This window comes from Canis lupus, chromosome 31, assembly GCF_048164855.1.
Source record: "Canis lupus baileyi chromosome 31, mCanLup2.hap1, whole genome shotgun sequence".
Taxonomy (NCBI): domain Eukaryota; kingdom Metazoa; phylum Chordata; class Mammalia; order Carnivora; family Canidae; genus Canis; species Canis lupus.
This window is the reverse complement of record NC_132868.1, coordinates 17,976,438-17,987,888: the sequence shown is the minus strand read 5'-3', so window position 1 is coordinate 17,987,888 and position 11,451 is coordinate 17,976,438.

The following is an 11,451-nucleotide window of genomic DNA, read 5'->3' as shown; positions in this document are numbered from 1 at the left end:
GACTCCCTGCGGGGAGCCTGATGCGGGACTCGATCCAAGGACCCCGGGACCACAACCCGAGCAACCACAGAGCCACACAGGTGTCCCTGAATTCATTTTTTTAAAAGTGAAAATGTAGGGTGTACATTGTACAGTGTTATTTCATTTGTCAAAAGATATTACTAGGGATCCCTGGGTGGCGCAGTGGTTTAGCACCTGCCTTTGGCCCAGGGCGCGATCCTGGAGACCCGGGATCGAATCCCACGTCGGGCTCCCGGTGCATGGAGCCTGCTTCTCCCTCTGCCTGTGTCTCTGCCTCTCTCTCTCTCTCTCTCTGTGTGACTATCATAAATAAATAAAAAATTTAAAAAAAGATATTACTAGTCCTTGAATTCAAACCTGGGCAAATAAATTGAGATGCCACATAAATATGCGCATGCGTGCATACATACATGCATAAAGTAAAATAAGATGCTTCCTTTATCTTTGCCTCCTCCCGCTCCTCCTTCCCCTGAGTTTACTTGCCTCGGGGCCTCTCTGCTCCTCTCTGGTCCTGGAGGGCCCACCCCCCTCCGGGTCTCACAGCAGCCACCTGCCTTCTGCTCAGAGTGCTCCCCGGCATCTGCAGTGCTGCTGCCTCCAGACTCAGAGGAGCCCAGGACTGCTCCACCTGCTGTCTCTTCAGCACCTCCCGCTCAACAGGAGCCCAAACCCAGACATGCTCCCTCCTCACTCCTAACTCAGGAAACCCATGTCCCCTCAGTTGTGGGCAATGCTGGAAACTAGGTTCCCCCCTCCTCCTTCCCTCCCTCCCAGGCCACTCACCAGACAGTGCTGGGTTTCTTTTTCTCTGGAGGGTCTTCCTTCCCCTGACTTCCCTCCTCGCTCCCACCACCCTAGACTAGGCCCTCCTCACTCCTCCTGCTTCGGGGCGTGGCCCCGATGGACCCAGGGGCCTGCTCTCCTGGCCTTCCGCATCCGTCCTGTGTGCCACTGCCAGACCAATCCCTGTCACATACAGGGTGGTCCATATATACAAGGCAGGTGTCATTAGAAACAAAGCCCGAAGCTTCTGTGACCTCTTGCTGCCCTCGGTGCACACACACAGGGACTCCTCTGCCCTCTGCCCGGTTTTCAAGGTTCTCTCTGAGCAGCCCCCAATCTCCCTGCTTTCATATGCCTGAACCTCAAGTACGTGCCATACTGAAGCCTTTCCAGGCCTTTCCTGTGAGAACCGCAGAGAACTCTGCACAGAACGACTCGGCCCAAGCCCCACACCAAGACTTAACCCTACTGTGGCTTCTGGAACCCTGAGGCTGCATCCTTGTGAATCCCCAGCCCCCTTTTGAATTCCAATTTGAAAAACCTCTAGGAATGTATTGTTTGTTCCAAGCAAGATATAAGGATAGATCCCCAGCTGGCCTCTTTCTTGGAGCTTTTACTAAAATAAGCTTATAATGGTGAATTTTTCCTCTGTTCCTTTGAGATGTATATGTATCTCCTACAACCCAGGAATGTTTTTTCTCAAGGATCTGAAAGCTATTCCTCTGAAATGTAGTCCTCAGGATTACCTGAGGAAGGACAGGACCTCTGCCTGCCAGTCCCTGTGAGAGGACAGGATCGAAACCTCATGATTGCCTGCTAGCAGACACCGCTGGGCTGGCTAATCAGGATTACGCTGACCCACAAGTACTCCTCAGAGTTTCATTTCCCTGCCTCTGCTTGGGCCCCCTCCCTACTCTCTCAGCCTCCCTTTGAAAATACCAGTCTGGGGGCGCCTTGTGGCTGCAGTCCACTGAGCCACAGGCTGTTGGTTTTGGCTCAGGTCATGATCTCAGGTCATGAGATGGAGCCTCACATTTTTTTGGGGGGGGAGTAGGAGCGCCAAGGGTTGGGGGGGCTCCACCTCAGCAGGGAATCTCCTTGAGGATTCTCTCAAGGTCTCCCTATCTCCCCCCCCCCCCGTCCTACTCTCTCTCTCTCTCTCAAATAAATAAATTTTAAAAAAAGAAAAAGAAACAAACTGAGGGTTGCTGGAGTGGGGGGGATGGGGTAACCGGGTGCTAGGCCTTAGGGAGGGCACCTGATGGGATGAGCACTGGGTGTTATACACAACTGATGAATCACTAACCTCTACATCTGAAACTAATGATTTAGGATATGTTAGCTAATTGAATTTAAATTTAAAAAAATGAATAAAAGAAAATGGAAACAGTCTGCCCTACACAAATCCACAAATCGGAGCGGGCAAGCTCTTTCTCCTTCTGACAGTAGTTACTAGATGAAATCTGTTTCTACCACTTTAACTAAGGTCTCAGTTTATCTTTGACTCCTGAAGCAGTGATTGCACCTCCTCCTGGGATCACCTGGAACCCATGATCTGCAGGAGCTTCTGAAAGCCTGGGACTCATCCAACCTGGATCATTTGGTTGTAATTAATGAGTTTAGACCAAGGATTTCTGCTCCCAGGGGCCCCCAGGGAGGCTGCAGTTGGGATTGCCCACTTCCGGCTGACCTCGGGCTGTGGAACCTGAGCGGGAGGTAACAGTTTTCCGCCACTTAGTCTCGAATCCAATTGGTTGCCTCCCTTACTTCCAGGTGGAAGTAGGACTTCTTTTCCTTTGTGTCTAGTGTAAGTAGGGACCTAGAAAATACTAGGTCCCCTCTCATTTATTCCACACACCCCCCTTACTCATTCCTTTGTTGAGTCTACTTTTTGATACTAAAATATATGCAAAATCAACTGTATTCATTGAAATTGTAATTAAGGTGATGAGGTCTACGTTTTAATTTACATTAAGCCACCACATTTCCAGTATTTCAGTTCGTCCTGGCAGTATTTGAGTATTTTAATTTTTATTTATTTATTTATGACAGTCACAGAGAGAGAGAGAGGCAGAGACACAGGCAGAGGGAGAAGCAGGCTCCATGCACCGGGAGCCCAACGTGGGATTCGATCCCGGGTCTCCAGGATCACGCCCTGGGCCAAAGGCAGGCGCCAAACCGCTGCGCCACCCAGGGTTCCCAGAGGCATGTTTTCTAAGTACTTGCGCAACCTTGCCCATGATGAGAAAGCTCCTCTTTCTGAATATTCATCCTAAACCCTAAGTAAAAGGAACCCACTCATCCCTACTGGGAATCACGGCTTTGGAAGTTATTTATTCTCCAGGATCTCCGTATTTGCTGCAAATCAAGTCTCCTTCGTGTGGCTACTACCCCCCCCCCCCTCCGTCCCCAGCGCCAGGTTGTTGTCTTCATCTGTAACTCACCAAGGAGCCAACTCACAATAGTTCAGTTACAGTCACCCTCCTCAGGTCAGTGTAGTTAGGATGCTTTAAAACCCAAACAGCCCCCTCCTCAGCAGCTTGACTACTTTACCCACCATTTACATGAACTATAGCTAAACCCCGCTGATGGGACTGCTCTGATGAGGGGAAGATTAGGAAAGGTGACCCACTCTTTCGCAGTGCCCAGCTCTGTAAAGAAAACATGCCTCTATGTGTATGTATGTAATGGTTTTTTTTTTTTTTTAAAGATTTTACTTATTTATTCATGAGAGAGACACACACAAACACAGAGAGAGAGGCAGAGACACAGGCAGAGGGAGAAGCAGGCTCCATGCAGGGAGCCCGACATGGGACTCCAGGATCAGACCCCCGGACGAAGGCGGCGCTAAACCACTGGGCCACCGGGGCTGCCCTGTAATGGTCTGTTAATGAAACTTGTGTTCCTCCTAGGGCAGAGACTTCAACATTATAGGGAGGCAGAGGTAACTGTCAGACTAGGGGAAGGGGCTCAGGGCATTCTCTGATTGCTGGCATAGACTGCTTAGGGTTTTGGACTTTTTATCTTGGGTAAGGAATCCAGGGTCTTGCTTCCTTCTAAAACAGCACTGGGAATTTTTACCACTGATTTATCGTCTCTGACATGGTTATGCTCTTTCCTGGTCTGGTAGGCTGTTAGCTTTCGCATTCTCTTTGTTCCCTTAAAATCCTTAACTGCTGAGGTTTTTGCATTTCCTTGTAATTCTGACGGCTCCTGGGAAGTTCTGCACGAAGTATGCTTGGCTAGTAGGGCAGAGATCAGGGAAAATACCCTGGGGGTCTAAAATGACTTCGTGTCAGGAGAGCTGTGTGTTGACTTTCTTATTCTGGGGACCTCTAACTCTTTCTGCTTATATGACCAGCTGTTCCTATTTGCACGGAATTGTTGAGTTAGCATAGAAAGTCTTGCATTCTAGGAAACTCCTGACCTAGCACACAAAAAATCCATCTCTAGACAACGTGTGCTGAAGGTTGGGGAAAATGTATAAATCCAGGTGGTAGCCCCCAAGTGGCCCCAAAGCAACACAGTGTTTGGTGTCGAATGGATATGGCTTAGGTTATCTGTCTTCCAGAGCTGGGGTTGCTGATGTTGGCAGTCATGATTTGCAGTTCACAATCCTCCGTCATCCATTAGTGTAGGACTGTAAGTGGTGCGACTAAAGTGTGCAACCTCAGTGTGTCCTAAGTGTTTATGCGAACAATTCATCTTTGGCTGGGCCTGTGGGCTGACTGTGCTTTGTGCAGCAGTAGTGCTAGTTTAATTTTAACACTGTGAATATTGTGACAATATTTGCTAAGAGTTCAGATAATGAAAATGAGAACAACGACCATACCAAAGCCAGCATGATGGAGACATCACTGTAAAGCCAGGCTAAATGACTGTTTTATTTTATTTTATTTTATTACTTTTAAAAGATTTTATTTATTCATTTGAGAGAAAGAGAGAGAGAGCACATGAGTGGAGAGGAGAGGCAGAGAGAGAGGGAGAAGCCGACTCCCTGCCAAGCAGGGAGCCCAACTATAGGGGGCTGGATCCCAGGACCCGGAGATCATGACCTGAGCCAAAGGCAGACGCTTAACTATCTAAGCTATCCAGGCACCCCTGACTGTTTTATTTTAATGAAAGATGGAAGGATACATACAGTTGGATTAAGAAATTTAATAACCATCAGTGTTTTATAGTTTTCAGAGAACAGTGTTTCACTTCTTTGGATAGGTTTATCCCTAGGTATCTTATTATTTTTGGTGTAATTGTAAATGAAATTGTTTTATTAATTTCTTTTTCTGATGAAAGAAATTGAAGATGACACAAAGAAATGAAAAGACATTCCAGGGACACCTGAGTGGCTTAGCAGTTGAGTGGTTGAGCGTCTGCCTTCGGCTCAGGGCATGATCCTTGTCCAGGGATCAAGTCCCGCATTGGGCTCCTTGTGTGGAGCCTGTTTCTCCCTCTGCCTATGTCTCTCCCTCTCTTTCTGTGTCTCTCATGAATAAATAAATAAAATCTTAAAAAAAAAAAATACATTCCATGCTCATGAGTTGGAAGAACAGATATTGTTAAAATGTCTGTACTATGCAAAGCAATCTACACATTTAATCCAATCCCTATCAAAATACCACTAGCATTTTTCACAGAACTAGAACAAAAAAATCCTAAAATTTGTAGGGAACCATAAAAAATCCTGAATAGCCAAAGAATCTTGAAAAAGCAAAGCACAAAGCTGGAGGCATGACGATTCCAGACTTCAAGTTATATTACAAATATAACAAATTTTACAAATTTTACAAATATTACAAATCTGTAATGTTTCTCACACAAAAGTAGACATAGATCAATGGAACAGAATAGAAAACCCAAAATAAACCAATAGCTATATGGTCAATTAATCTTTGACACAGTAGGAAAGAATATTCAATGGGAAAACATTTCTTCAACAAATGTTGGGAAAACCGGACAGCAATGTGCAAATGGGATCACTTTCCTATACCATACACAAAGATAAATTCAAAATAGATGAAAGACCTAAACGTGAGACAGGAAACCATCAAAATTCTAGAGGAGAACATAGCCAGTAACCTCTTTGACATTGGCTGTAGCAACCTTCTTACTAGATATGTCTCCGGAGGTAAGGAAAACAAAAACAAAAATAAACTATTGGGACTTCATAAAAAGCTTCTGCACAGTGAAGGAAATAGTCAACAAAACTAAAAGGCAACTGAAAGACTGGGAGAAGATATTTGCAAATGACATATAAAGAGTTAGTATCAAAATCTATAAAAAAAATCTATAAAGAATTTATAAATTCAATGCCCCCAAATCAAATAAACCAATTAAAAATGAGCAGAAGACATAAGTAGACATTTCTCCGAGGAAGCCACATAGACGGTCAACAGACACGTGAAAAAATGTCCATCATTACTTACCATCAGGGAAATGCCTATCAAAACTACAATGAGTTATCACCTCATAGCTGAAAATGACTAAAATCAACAACACAAGAAACAGCAGGTATTGGTAAGGATGTGGAGAAAGGAGAACCCTCTTACATTGTTGATGGGAATGCAAGCTGGTGCAGTTACTCTGGAGAACAGTATGGAGGTTAATCAAAAAGTTAAAAATAGAATTACCCTATAGTTCAGCAATCATATTACTGGGTGTTCACCCAAAGAATACAAGAATACTAATTCAAAGGGATACATGTTTATAGCAGCATTATATATTTATAGCAGCATGGCCAAATGTTTAGCCCAATGTTCATAGCAGCACCCTAACGTCCATCAATTAATGAATGGATAAAGAAGAGGATACACACACACACACACACACACACACACACACACACAATGGAATATTACTCAGCCATAAAAAATATTGCAGTCTTGCCGTTTGCAATGACATGGATGGAGTTAGAGAGTATAATACTAAGCAAAATAAGTCAGAGAAAGAGAAATACTGTGTGATTTCAGTCATATGTGGAATTTAAGAAACAAAAGAAATGAGCAAAGGGTAAAAAAGAGAGAGGGACAAGTCAAGAAACAAATTCTTAGTTATGTAGAACTAACTGTTGGTTACCGGAGGGGAGGTGGATAGGGGAATGGGTTTGAATAGGTAATGGGGATTAAGAAGTGCTCTTGTCATGATAAGCACTGGGTGATGTGCAGATTTGTTGAATCAATATATGGTACACCTAGATCTAATATAACACTGTATGTTAACTAACTGGAATTAAAATAAAAACTAAAAAAAAAAAAAAGAAATTTAATAACCAAAAGAGTACATTCTGCTCAATAGACAGATAATAATCTGGGATTGGACATTGCTATAGTTTGAGTGTTTGTGTCCCTACCACCCCCGCCTCACTTCCAAAATTGTTGAAATCCTAATGCCTATTGGGATGGAACTGGTAAGTTGAACCTTTGGGAGGTGATTAGGTTATGAGCATGAGTCATCATTGTTGGGCTGGCGAGACTGGGGACCTCAAAATGGCCCACCCAAGGCCAGCAACCTCCCAACAATGCTGCCTTGCCGCCCTACCCTAACTTAGCTTTCAAGACCTGTAACCCTTGCCCTAATCAGAATGCCGCCCTGCCCCACCCCCCCAAAAAAAAACCTCTTTATAGACCCCCCTGCGGTTTGCCTGGGCGCAACTTCCCTGACTCGGGCCTCCTCTCCAGTCATGGAATCTCGCCCAGGAGTGCTCCCCATTAAAGCACTATGGAACCTACCACCTGGCTCTGCTGTCTTATTTTCTCTGCCGATCATTAAAAGAAATCCTAACAATCATGAGTGCCCTTATAGAAGAGACTCAAGAAAGTTTTCTCACCCCTACACCATGTGAAGATAGGAGAAGTCTTCAACCTGCTATTATTTCATCAATTATTATTTTTTAAAAGATTTTATTTATTTATTTATGAGAGACATACGGAGAGAGGCAGACACATAGGCAGGGAGTGAAGCAGGCTGCTTGCAGGGAGCCCAGGGCGGGACTGGATCCCCAGATTGGGATCATGCCCTGAGCGAAGGCAGCTGCTCAACCGCTGAGCCACCCATGCATCCCTATTTCATCAATTATAATACTCCAGTGGGGAATGGTGATAATGAGGAAGGCAGGGGGTATATGAGAAATTTCTGATACGGAAGAGCTTGGTTCTGGTCTCACGGAGTTGAAGAATAAATCTTCTGGACACAGGAGAGTGAGTAAATGGACAAAAGTTTATTAAGGAAAGATACAGAGAATCTCAGAAATGAGAGGGGTCCCCTGCCAGGGTTGCCAATGAGGGCTTGTAGGGTTGGTATGTATGTATGTATGTATTTATTAAAGATTTATCTATTTATTCATGTGAGACAGAGAGAGAGAGAGAGAGAGAGGTAGAGATACAGGCAGAGGGAGAAGCAGGCACTTCGCAGGAGCTGGAAGCAGAACTCGATCCCAGATCCCGGGATCAGGACCTGAGCTGAAATCAGCTGCCCAAACGCTGAGCTACCCCAGCATCCCAGGGTTGGTGTTTTATTAGAAGACTAATCAGGGAACCTAAATCCTTTTAACATTATCTATTGAGGTCACCATTGAGTAAAGACTATTGATAGCATCTTTAATGGTTTACTTCTTTGGGGCCTGGTTATTCTTTGTTGGTCACAAGTAGCTGTTATAACAAGACACCCTCCCCACCCACATCTCAGGGCAGGGTGGTCTGGCTTGTTCCTTTATCTCTGGTTTCCTTACACCTCAGCATTTTTGAGATTTTTGTGAGCCTGCTTCAGTGGCCCAATACTGAACCCTGCCTAGCCCTGTTTGTCCCTAACTCATATCCATCTTCTTCTCAGTTTTACTGTGAACCAAAAAACATCCTTTAAAAAAGCCTTAATCTAAAATATGTATATTTTTAAACTCAATAAGGGCCCAGTCATTGGCAGTCTCTGCCCTTCTGTAAATTTTACTTTCAGGAGCTTGACTAGTTTATCTCACAGTGAATATTGGGGAAAAATCTCCTCATGCTTGCAGTAGAAGAAGGGAAAAGTCACTTTTAAAAAATAAGCCAGAAAAAAAAAAAAATAAATAAAAAAATAAAAAAATAAAATAAAAAATAAGCCAGAGCATTCTGTTCTTTTTAACAAGGTCTTCCCTCAGGAAAAAAATTACCTAATCAGAGGCTAACTGACCTGAGGGAAGGAAAATAGCTCCTTCTGGCCATACTGTCTCATCAAAGGGCAGGGGTTGTGGGTAGAAGGAAGAACTGACAAACATATGTAAAGCTCACAGCTCAGGGACGCAGTCTCATTAAAAGACTAAGACCCATTTGTAGCATTATAGAACACTTAAAAGAATCTCACCACTTCTTTTCAATATCCTACTGAAAGTCCTAGTTAACCGAATAAGACAAGAAAAAGAAATGAAATGTATACAGATTGGGAAGGAAGATATACAACTATCTTTGTTCACAAATGACTTAATCATATATGTAGAAAATCTGAAAGAATCAACAACAACAACAAAAACCTTGGAACTAATAAGCAATTATGGCAGGGTTGTGATATAGAAAATTAATACACAAAAGTCAATTGCTTTCCCATATACCAGTAGTAAAGAAGAGGGATTTGAAATTATAAACACAATACCATTTACATTAATGCCCCCAAAATGAAATACATAAGGGATAAATTTAGGAGACTATGGATAAGATCTATATGAGGACAAGTTCAAAGAGCTCAAAGAAATATATAAACATTGATATTCCATGTTCATGGATAGGAAGACTCCATATTATAAAAGATGTTAATTCTTCTCAACTTGATCTATAAATTTATTTTATTTTTTTGTTGTTGATCTATAAATTTAATGCAATCCCATAAAAAAACTCAGCAGGGTTTTTTTGTGGATGTAAAAAGAAAACACCCAACTGATTCTAAAGTTTATATAGAGAGGTAAAAGATACAATATAATATTGAAGAAGAAAAATTTGGAGGATAGATGCTGACTTTTTTATTTTTTTTATTTTTTTTATTTTTTTATTTTTATTTATTTTTTTATTTTTATTTTTTTTAGATGCTGACTTTAAGACATACTGTAGGGCAGCCTGGGTGGCTCAGTGGTTTAGCGCCACCTTCAGCCCAGGGCGTGATCCTGGAGACTCAGGATCAAGTCCCACATTGGGCTCCCTGCATGGAGCCTGCTTCTCCCTTGGCCTGTGTCTCTGCCTCTCTCTCTCTCTGTGTCTCTCATGAATAAATAAATAAAAAACTAAAAAAAAAAAAAAAAAAAAAAGACATACTGTAAAGCTAACAGTAATCAAGATGGTATCATATTGATAAAAGAATAGATGAATAGATCAATGGAACAGAATAGAGAGCTGTGATATTGTGATTTAATGTTTTATTTTTGTTTCAGAGAGTTTGAGCAGGGAGGAGAGGGGGAGAGACAGAGGGAGAGGGAGAGAGAGAATTATAAGCAAGCTACATACCCAGCATAGAGTCCAACTTGGAGCTTGATCTCATGACCCTGAGATTATGACTTGAGTTGAAATCAAGAGTTGTATGCTTAACCAACTGAGCCACCCAGGTGCCTCTGTGATATTGTGATTTATAATAAGAAATATATATTTGTCTTCCATTGTTCCTGTCCCATAGCTCCTAAAACCCTTGTAATTTCCTATAAAACATAGGGACATCTTTTATAATTATATTTAGTTTTATTCCCAGTTCCTGAAAGAGCTCCAGAGAATAAAGGTGAAAAATGTGTCTTTTGTTATTCATAATAAACCCTTTCAACCATATCAGGATTTATATACTAACGAGCTGATTTTTAGAAAGCCCCTAAGGATGGAGGTTGGTTGCCAGGGAAACAAACCCTGTGACTACAGGATTAGAACTTCAAGCCTACCTTCTGACCTAGAGGTTGAATTAGTCACCAACAACCAAAGATTTAATCAATCATGTCTACATAACAAAGCCTGTATAAAAATCCCAAAGGGCAAGGTTCAGAGAGCTTCTGGGTTAGTGAACACGTGAATGTGCTGGATGAGAGTCCCTTCCCTCATACCTTGCTATATGCATCTCTTCCATATGGCTGTTCTTGACCTATATCCTCTTAAACTGGTAATCTGGTAAGTAAAATGTTTTTCTGAGTTCTGTGAGCCACTCTAGTGTATTAATCGAACCCAAGAAGGGGGTCATGGGAATCTCCAATTTATTGCCAGTTGATCAGAAGCATAAATAATAACCTGGTCTTACATTTGGCATCTGAAATGTGTGGGTAGGGGTGCAGTCTCAACCCTTAACCTGTGTGTTCTCATTTTATCTCTAGGTTAGACAGTGTCTGAATAAAATTTTAGAAAATCCAGTTGGAGTTGTAGAACTGCTTTGTGTGGGGAAAAATCCCCAGCATTTGATGACTAGAAGTGTCAAAAGTGAAGTATTGTGAGAGTAGAGGAGAAAAATAGTTTCCTTTACAGGAGCCTAGAAGTAGACCCACATAATCAACTATACTCATCTGATCTTTTTTATTTATTTATTTATTTTTGTGATAGTCACAGAGAGAGAGAGAGAGAGAGAGAGGCAGAGACACAGGCAGAGGGAGAAGCAGGCTCCATGCACCCGGAGCCCGATGTGGGATTTGATCCCAGGTCTCCAGGATCGTGCCCTGGGCCAAAG